The sequence below is a fragment of the Sus scrofa genome, chromosome 2 (genome assembly GCF_000003025.6).
Source record: "Sus scrofa isolate TJ Tabasco breed Duroc chromosome 2, Sscrofa11.1, whole genome shotgun sequence".
Classification (NCBI taxonomy): Eukaryota; Metazoa; Chordata; class Mammalia; order Artiodactyla; family Suidae; genus Sus; species Sus scrofa.
This window is the reverse complement of record NC_010444.4, coordinates 63,377,968-63,389,169: the sequence shown is the minus strand read 5'-3', so window position 1 is coordinate 63,389,169 and position 11,202 is coordinate 63,377,968. Positions and strand designations below refer to the sequence as shown.

Here is an 11,202-nt window from a genome sequence, read left to right as displayed (position 1 = left end):
AAAAAATGCTCTGTATGATCTATTTCATTTGAGAAAAAAACTATTCTTAAAAGATCCTTGTACTCCCTTGAAGTATATAAGAATTTCCAAATATGTCACATCCAAGGTTGGGAATACAATTTGGAAATAAGAAAGGGAAAAACTCTTGAATACTAGAAAGTTCACAAGGCTTAAAAATGAGTTACATAAATTATGTAGAGAAGTCAGAATTAAAATGGAATTTCCAAGGAAATTAGAAGAGGGAGTTCTACTTCTGCAGTTTGATCAAAGGCTGGCAACGTTTGTCTCAAGCTTTGAGCTTTGACCTTACATTCAAGGACACTTCTTAAGCCCTGGGACAAGAGGACCTTTTACAGTTACCTTTCTATGGAGTATTTTCAGACCCTTCTTTAAGTCCTTATTTCTCAAACTGTAGACAAAGGGGTTCAGCATGGGTGTGACCACAGTGTACATCACCGAGGCTGTTGCACTTGAGTGGGAGCTGTGGGTAGCAGCAGAGCTAAGGTACACTCCTAAGCTTGTACGATAAAATAAGGAAACAACTGAGAGGTGTGATGCACAGGTAGAAAATGCTTTATACTTCCCTTGAGAACATGAGATTCCTTGTATGAAGAAAACTCTCTTTGAGTAAGAGTAGAGGATACCAGAGAGGGAAGTACCAGTCAGCAACACAGCTCCAAAATACATCACCACATTAATGAGAAAGGTGTCAGAACTGGCAAGTTGAATAATCTGATTGAGTTCACAGAAAAAGTGGGGTATTTCTAAGACTGGATAGAAGGACAGTTGCAACACCATTAAGCTTTCTAATAAGGAATGCAGGGCACTTATGATTCAGGACACCAGAACCAGCAGTAGACAGAACCAGAGATTCATAATGACTGTGTAGTGCAAGGGGTGACAGATGGCTACAAATCTGTCATAGGCCATCACAGTCAGGATTAGGCTGTCCAATCCTGCAAAGAGTGTGAAAAAATACATCTGGATGATGCAGCCTTTAAAGGGGATAACTGCTCTGTGTCTGGATATTCCATAGCATCTTTGGGATGATGGTGGAGGTGAAACAGATGTCTACAAAGGACAGGTTGGAGAGGAAGAAGTACATGGGACTGTGGAGGTATGAATTTGAGCTGACAACCAGGATGATGAGCAGGTTCCCAAACACTGTGATCAGGTACTTGCAGAAGAAAAGAATAAATACGATAGGTTGCAATTCTGATTCCTCTGAAAATCCCATAAGAAGAATTTCTGAAATTCCTGTTTGATTCCTTGGTGCCATGTCGTGTGGTGAGTACTAAGAAAGAGGAAAAGAACATGACCAATTTTCATATAAATGAGCATTATCACATTATTAAACTAGTACCACTCATATAATGCCACAAATAAATTAATTTCAATATTCTGCTCATGGATTTTGTGCTCTTTAGGGAACCTGCCGTGCTAGCTCTAGTTAGCAACCTTTCTGCCTGTCAGTATTTTCCCCAAGATGTCATGTATTAACAGTTTAATGAGAAATTGATTTAGGCATTTGCAAAAAAAAATGAATTGGTACAAAGTTCCAGGTACTGTCTATGCAGAGAGTATAGTGTGCTAAAAAAATAAATGCTGCTAAGATTCAGTTATGAATACAGAATATAAGCAAATAAAAATTATATACATTTTTATATGGTTGCAGGTGTTATATGAAAAATAAATTAGGTATAAAGGAGTGGGTAAATTGATAGTACTTTTTATGCATGTTGGGGCAAGACATGCTAACCAGATGACATTTGAACAGAGATCTCAAGGTAGAGAGCTCTTTGTCCATGAGCATACATGGGAAGCGTGTGCCTTGCACAGGAATACCTATTGCAAAGGTACTGAGTAAAGTATTTGTTTAAGATGCTCCAGTCCAAGAAAAATCAGGTCTAGTGAAGGAAATGAGCAGGCAGTAAAGTGAGGAAAGATAGAGTCAGAGAATGTTGATGAATGAGGTGACCCCTTGCTGCACAGAGGCTCCCTTGTCCATATCAGATATCTGCAGCACTTTGGACAATTCAATATCAAAAAAAATCTATATGAGATGAAATTGAAGGAAAATCCAAGACAAACTTATAAAAGAAAAAATATATAATATGCATAATTTAATGAAATCTGTGTGAATCAATAATTTGATTTTAGATTAATGAAGATTTGGACGTAAAAGAGTATGACAGAAAGTATTTTAAAATATGTGGAGGAAACTGTATCTAAGTTATACTTTCCTCTTACATAGCAACGTATGGATTCAAATATGAATATGGAAGCTAAGGTGATCTTTAGTCAAAGGTAAAGAAGAATGCCTTCCAGATAGGGCTTGAACATGATGGAACCTTCATAAATAGAACTGATCACAATAGAATAAAGTAAACGCTAAGGGATAAGAGAAGGAGAAAGAATCTGGAAATACACATAAAGCATCATTTATTAGCATAACGTAGGCATGAGAACATTCATTTTCATTTCTGTTTAAAGCAAGTATTTGCAAATAAAGAATATTTAAGTGACAACACTAATCATTCAGTTAAAAAAATTACAGCAACAGAGAGAGCACAAGATGACTGACACAGTTCACCTCACAAAATTTATAAACTCTCAGAAGTCCCTTACAAATATCTGTACACATGTAAAACTTAACGTCAAACCACAAATTTGAGGAAAGATTACAATTTTTTTTGTTTGAAAGAATATAATAAAAAATAGGAATAGGGCTTCTCATTTGTGCTGAGAATGTTAAGAACCCAACTATTATCCATGGGGATGTGGATTCTATCCCTGTCTTCACTCACTGGGTTAAAAATTCTGACAACATTGCCTTGAGCTGCACTATAGATCGCAAAAGCGGCTCAGATCTGGCGTTCCTGGGCCTCTGGCACAGGCTGGCAGCTGCATCTCCAATTCGACCAATAGCCCAGGAACTTCCATATGTGGCAGGTGCAGCCCTAAAAAGCAAAAAGAAGAACAGGAATAAAAGCAGTCACAAAACGGGAAAAAGAAAGTCTATCCAGCAAGCGTTGCTGGTAAAACTGGACAGCTGCGTGTAAAGCAATGAAACTAGAACACACCCTCACACCATGCACAAAAATAAACTCCAAATGGCTAAAGACTTCAATATAAGATAAGACACCATCAAACTCCTGGAAGAGAACATAGGCAGAACCGTCTCTGACATCAACATCATGAATATTTTCTCAGGTCAGTCTCCCAAAGCAATAGGAATAAGAGAAAAAATAAACCCATGGGACCTCATCAAACTGAAAAGCTTTTGCACAGCAAAGGAAACCCAAAAGACAACAAAAAGACAACTTTCAGAATGGGAGAAAATACTTTCAGATGATGCAATGGACAAGGGCTTAATCTCTAGAATATATAAGTAACATATACAACTCAACAGCAAAAAAGCCAATCAACCAATGGAAACATGGGCAAAAGCCCTGAGCAGACTGTTCTGCAAAGAAGATAAACGGATGGCCAGCAAACACATGAAAAAAGGCCCAACATCGCTGATCATAAGAGAAATGCAAATCAGAATTACCATGAGATACCACCTCACACCAGTCAGAATGGCCATCATTCATAAGTCCACAAATCACAAGTGCTGGAGGGGCTGTGGAGAAAAGGGAAGCCTCCTGCACTGTTGGTGGCAATGTCAACTGGTACAGCCACTATGGAGACCAGTTTGGCGATACCTTAGAAATCTATACATAGAACTTCCATATGACCCTGCAATCCCACTCTTGGCCATACATCCGGACAAAACTCTACTTAAAAGAGACACGTGCACCCGCATGTTCTTTGCAGCCCTTTTCACAATAGCCAGGACATGGAAACAACCCAAATGTCCATCAACATACGATTGGATTAGGAAGAAGTGGTATGTATACACAATGGAATACTACTCAGCCATAAAAAAGAATGACATAATGCCATTTGCAGCAACATGGATGGAACTAGAGACTCTCCTACTGAGTGAAATGAGCCAGAAAGACAAAGACAAATACTGTATGATATCACTTATAACTGGAATCTAATATCCAGCACAAATGAACATCTCCACAGAAAAGAAAATCATGGACTTGGAAAACAGACTTGTGGCTGCCTGACAGGAGAGGGAGGGAGTGGGAGGGATTGGGAGCTTGGGGTTATCAGATACAACTTCGAATAGATTTACAAGGAGATCCTGCTGAGTAGCATTGAGAACTATGTCTAGATACTCATATTGCAACAGAACAAAGGGTGGAGGGAAATGTATACATGTAAGAGTAACTTGATCCCCAGGCTGTACAGTGGTAAAAAATTTAAAAAATAAAATATATATATATATATTTGCCTTAAAAAAAAGCAGGCTGGAATCAGTACTCAATGTTGCCAAGGGGGGGGGGAATTGGATGGGTTGGGAATTTGGAGTTAATATATGCAAACAATTGCCTTTGGAGTGGAAAAGCAATGAGATCCTTCTGTACAGCACTGGAAACTATATCTAGTCACTTATGATGGAGCATGATAATATGAGAAAGAAGAATTATACATGTATGTGTGACTGGGTAAACTTGCTGTACATTAGAAAATTGACAACACTAAACCAGCTACAATGGAAAGAATAAAAATCATTATAAAATAAAATGTAAAGGAACTGAACTGGCATGTCTCTATTTTTTTGATAAATGACTACCTAATCTACAAATAAATTCAGTCTTGCAGGAAATGAAATAATTACAAAGTTAGCTCAATAGCCCGCCCCTCTTCTCATAATAATTTTTTTCACTTAAATACTGTAGAGAGGAGCTATTGTGAAATATATGTCTCATGAATTCTTGTTTCGAGGAAATGTTTGTCATCATTCCTCAGTGTGAATATTCACATCACAGTCAAATATACTCCATATTTAAAAAAAAAAACCTGCATCTCTGTACATCCTCCACAGCTGATATGCTATTACTCTACTATTTAATTGCAAAGGGCCTTGGCTTTAGGTTCTACTTTTACTTGAAGCACTTTATACTTCTGTTCCCTCTTCTAATTGGGCTTCCATGTCCATCATTTCACAGTCAACATTAATCTTTGTATTGCTGAGTTTAATATTCACTTCTATTTTTGGCATCAAAAATTAATACATTAACTAATTAAACAAGCAATAAACAAAACAATTACCAAAAAAAAAAAAACCACCACAGTGATATTGGCTCTGGTTTAGTCTGGACTAGCTCTCAGGTTAATTCAGATAAATGTTCTTGGTTATCATCTGCAGTGATCTGCTCCTTCAGTATTTACTGGGCTCCTTGACTCACCTCAGTGGAGTCTCTGAGAGGAAGGCCTCAACATAAATGTGCAAAATTGTCTTGGATGGTTGATGTTGGAGAGAGAAGTTCTGTTTCTAGAGAAGTCAGTGGAATGAAGCCAAGCATTTTTCTTCCAGTCAGTTATAACTGCAAAAGCAGCAACCATATTCTAACCAGCCCAAGGTTGCACAGGCTGAGAGATTGCAGCAGAGGATATATTTACAGCTCCTTATGTCTGCTCATTAGTATGTTTCCCTCTTGTAGCCACTACCTCTAATAATTGATTTCCTGAGGGACACTGGACAGAAAGAAAAATTTTCCTGCTCATTTTCCATGTCTAGGAGACAATGGTACAAGCCAGATGAATTCAGTGTTTATTCCTTCTCCCCATGACCTCTTCTGTGTTCCAGAGGAATAAACCTTAAGGTCCCAACCCTGACTTCAACTTTTCTTTAGAGTCCACGATTGGGATACTATTTTGATTCGGTCCCTAATCAAACACTGGATCTAGTGGATCACAGCCCCTAATAGACTCCCTCTGTCGTTAAGAGGTAAGTTTCCATTGTCCCTTTAACATAAAACCTTGGGCAGTACACTGCTTGGATTCGTAATAATTTTGCAGATACAATTAGGAATTTCATAATGTTAATACAAGTTAAGAGCAGTTATTTTGTCCCTCATTAGAAAATATTTCTTTTTTTATTTTATAATGATTTTTACTTTTTCATTATAGCTGGTTTACAGTGATCTGTCAATTTTCTACTGTAAAGCAAGGTGGCCCAGTCGCACATACATATATACATTCTTTTTTCTCACATTATCATGTTCCATCATAAATGACTAAACATAGTTTCTAGTGCTATACAGCAGGATCTTGTTGCTTATTCATTTGAAAGACAATAGTTTACATCCATTAACCCCAAATTACCAGTCCATCCCACTCCCTCACCCTCCCCCTTGGCAACCACAAGTCTATTCTCTGTGTCCATGATTTTCTTTTCTGTGGAAAAGTTCATTTGTTCCATATATTAGATTCCGGATATGTGATATCATACTGTATTTGTCTTTCTCTTTCCGACTTACTTCACTCAGTATGAGAGTCTCTAGTTCCATCTTTGTTGCTGTTGTTCTTTTTATGGCTGAGTAGTATTCCACTGTGAATATATGAGATATATTTAGATTTTAGCACCTTCTAAGGATTGTATGATTTAACATTTGGAAAAAAGTTCATTCTATGAGGCATTCCATGAATTCCACTTTCTATTGCTGAAAATGGGTTTTGTGGGGATTAGTGACCTGCCAGTTATAATCTGAGTAAGGCATAGGACCTTTCCCAGAATTCTGTCAAGTTTCTTCTAATTTTAAAACTGTAGACCAGTGGTTCTTAACCAGAGATGCCTTTGCCCTGAATGATATTTTGTCATGTTGAAAGGATACCGGTAAATACCTATGCACAGGAAGCATCCAACACAGCGATCCTGCCTCCAATTATCAACATTGAGAAAATGATAGACCTCTTCTGGACCAGCACCTTCCCCACTCCACTGTGCATACCAATCACCCAGATGTTGGTTCAAATGCAACATCTAATTCAGGACATCCTGCCTGGTGAGCCAAGAGGCTCCTGGGTGGGGTTGATGGAGAAGGTACTGAACTGAGAAAATTCTTTGAGTGGGCTAGGTTGGTTATTTTTTATATTACTGTGTCCATAGTTTTACACCCTTTCTACCAAAAATTATCTTCAAATGAAAATTAGAACGAAAAGTGTAGGCATGTATTCCAGAGGCTCTGATACACTGTGTCCAACTCTTTAATGTAAGGGCCATTGGATCACCTCAAATCATATACTTTTGTAAAAACCTTTGTAGTGGGCAGAATAACAGAATAAGAGCACCCTCCCCAAAGATGTCCACATCCTAATCTCTATAACCTTTGGGTATGTTATTCTACATTTAAGGGATATTAAGGGACATTTGAGGTAGCAAGCGGAATAAAGTTTATAATCAGCTAACTTTAAAGAAATAAGCCAAGATTACCAAGGTGAAGCTAATTTAACCACAATGATTCTCTAAATGAGGGTGAGAGAAGTATTAGAATTGGAGTCCCAGATAGATTTGAAAATGTTACACTGCTAACTTTGATGATGTGGCCCTTAGACACTAATGCAATTGACCTCTGGAAACTGGAAAAGGAAAAGAAAAAACTTATTCTGTCCATCCTCCAGGAGGAACTCAGACATTCTGATCTCATTATTTTAGCTCAATAAAAACAATTTCAGGGCATTCCCGTCCTGGCTCAGTGGTTAACTAATCCGACTAGGAACCATGAGGTTGTGGGTTTGATCCCTAGCCTTGCTCAGTGGGTTGAGGATCCGGCGTTGCCATGAGCTGTGGTGTGGGTCCCAGATGCAGCTCAAATCCTGTGTGGCTGTGGCTCTGGTGCAGGCCAGCGGCTTCAGCTCAGAGTGGACCCCTAACCTGGGAACCTCCATATGATGGAGGTGCGGCCATAAAAAAGACCAAAAAAAAAAAAGAAAAAAAAATTCAGGCTTCTGACATCCAGAAAATTAAGAGAATAAATTTGTTTTATTTTTTTGAATTTTATTGGAGTACAGTTGACTTACAATGTTGTGTTACTTTCAGGTTTACAGCAAAGTGAATCAGTTGAGTGTGTGTGTGTGTGTGTGTGTGTGTGTGTGTGTGTTTGTGTGTGTATCCATGTCTTTGTGCGTCCATATAGGCCATCAGAAAGTATTGATTAGATTTCCCTGTGCTATATAGGTTCTTGTTACTTATTGATTTTGTATGTAGTAGTGTGTATATTCCAATCCCAACATCCCAATTTACCCCTCCTCCCACATTTTAAATACATTCTGTGGCATTTTATTACAGTAGCAGTAGGAATCCCATAATAATATATATCCAGTAAAATTTTGTTGAGCAGTTCCCATGTGCCTCAGCAGTAATAAACCAGACAAGTATCCATGAGGATGCACTTTCAATCACTGGCCCCACCCCGTGGGTTAAAGATCTGGTGTTGCAGTGAGCTGCAATGGAGTTTGCAGACTCTGTTCAGATCTGGTGTTGCTGTGACTGTGGTGTTGGTCAGCAGCTGCAGCTCTGATTTGACCCCTATCCTGCGATCTTCCATAAAACATGGGTGCAGCCCTAAAAATTAAAAAAAATTTGCTTGAGGAAACTGAATTTAAACTTCTCAACTTATTTATTAAGCTATCTTTGGATACAGTTGTTTTATGTTGATATTCCACCTGAAGTAGCAGTAAAATTAAAGTCAGTTTGGAGATGTTGGGTCCATCTATTGATACAGAGAATTTCAAAGTTTCTATTATATAAATTGAAATGTGTTTCTGGCTTTGATGCCTTTGAGATATTAAGATAGTAAAACAAATTCATTATTTATATCAAGATCATCCATTCTATTTTAAACCATCGTGTTTAAAAGTCTATATTCTTTCACGTTCATGTTAAAATATTCATTCTGTTTTTTAACCCTCTAACTTCCTTTCAGGTTGCCAATAAACATAAAAGATAGGAATGTAAATGTGTTTTTATGTGTGTCAGTGTGGTTATTGAAAAGAAACTGTGTGCAACACACACACAGAAACACATGCGTCTTACACTTGAACATTTAAATTGGACTCAATGAAGTATGTATTTCTATGCTTTTCCTTTATGCCTCCACATTTATCAGAAATTCTGCTTAGTATCCTACATTATATGCAGAGATAAGGTCACTGAGGCTTAGGGAAATTGAACTGTTCACAACTACATACAAAACAAAAAAGATTATTTTGCTCTTTTTTGAATTATGCACAAATAGAATCAGACAGTATATACTCATAGTTATAGGGCCCCTTTATTTCTACAACTGTAAGTTTTATTTTTTCCAGGTCCATTGAACTGTAATGGACTAATAACTTTGCCTAAATTTAAGGTGTACAATGTAATGATCTGATATATTTATATATTCCAAAATGACTATCATAATAACTTTACTTAAAATCTCAATCACCTCAGAAAATTACTGCTTTTATTATTGGGGGAGAACATTCAAGATTTATCTTCTTAGTACTTTCAAGGATGTAATGCAGTATTGTTAACTATTGTTACCATGATCTTTTAGATCCTCAAAACTTCTTCATCTTAGAACTGGAAGTATGGACCCTTTGACCATCATCCCCTCAAATCCCCTACACCCCAGCTCCTGGAACCACCATTGTCTTCTCTATTTTTATTTTTTATTTTTGGCTGCACCTTCAGGATGTGGAAGTTCCTGGGCCAGGGATTGAACTAACACCACAGCCGCGTCCCAATGCACAGCAGTGGCAACATCAGATTTTTAACCTCCTGTGCCACCAGGGAATTTCAGATTTGCAAACTTTTATATATAGAATGAATAAACAATAAAGTCTTACAGGATAGCACAGGGAACTATGTTCAATGTCCTCAAATAAGCCATAAAGGAAAATAATATGAAAAAGATTTTTTTTTTAAAAAAAAGAATGATCTAACCCTAATATCAATAATAAGAAGTTGAGAAAACCTATTCTGGAACAGTATTTCTCCAACTTCTGTGTACATACCCATTACCCCAGATGCCAGTTCAAATGCAGATTCTGATTCAGCAGGACCTAGTGGTCCCAGAGCTTCTGCATTTCTAACAAATTCCTGAGTGATATTGCTATGGCAAGACTGGGGCTGATAACTACTCTTTGAGTAAGATGGCTGTAGTTCTGTTTTAGAGTCAGGTGTAAATGTTTTAGTTTTTTCACTAAAAATCATCTTTGCATGATTTTAAAATTAAAATGTATTCATACACATCTAAGCTGTAACATATTCAGTGATTTTTTAAGATATAGTCACCTCTGAGTGACATCAAATTATATACTTCTAGGAGTTCCTGCTGTGGCTCAGCAGGTAAAGAACACAGCTAGTATCCATGAGGTTGTGGGTTCAATCCCTGGCCTGGCTCAGTGGGTTAAGGATACAGCATTGACAAAAGCTGTGGTGTAGGTCACAGACACAGCTCAAATCTGGCATTGCTGTAGCTGTGGCATAGGCCTTAGATGCACTCAGATTCAACCCCTAGCCTGGGAAATTCCATATGTGGTGAGTGCAGCCCCCCAAAAAACAACAGAAAATATACACTTCTAAAAAGTTTGTACAGAATAAAGCCCTCCAAAAATATCTACATTAGAATCCCCAGAATATTTTAACATGTTATTATGTATATATAGTAAGAGGAGAAAAGAAATAAGGTTTCTGATGTTTTGCCCTTAAGAATATTGGCCATGGTTATCTAGGTGGAACTAAATTATTCACAATTGCCCTCTAAATGTGAAAGAGAAGGGGGAAATGAGTGTTACTCAGAGATTTGAATATGGGGCAAGAACTAGGACCCTAGGAGTGAATGTGGCCGCTAGAAAAGAGAATAGGAAAATGAAAGGTTCTCCCTGGAATCTTCAGAAGGAAAGGAGCCTTGTAGCCATTTTACAATTTAATTTAATTAATTTATTTTAAATTAAAAATATTATTAAATTATAGTTAACTTACAATGTCATATTAATTTCAAGTATACAGTACGACATTTGTTGAGAAGAAATTATTCTTTAAAAATCCACTTTGTCCAACTCAGTAAAAAGAAATTCCCAAATATTTCCAATCCAAGGCTGAGAATACATTTCAAAATGAGGAAATCAACAAAGGGAGAAACAGTATGATATCAAAGAATGAGAACGCTTAAGAAATGAATTACCTAATTTGAATGGAGAGGGTGAAATTAAAACTACAAGAAATACGTAGAAGTAAGTGCTACTTCCACAATCTTAATGGAGGATTACTATTTCTGAAGCTGAGGGTTTGATCACTGCAATCGTGGCACTTCC

General features: G+C 37.4%; 1 pseudogene; it reads right to left on the bottom strand.

Annotated features, from left to right (window-relative positions):
• Nucleotides 313-1,279, bottom strand: LOC100524484 (annotated as a pseudogene).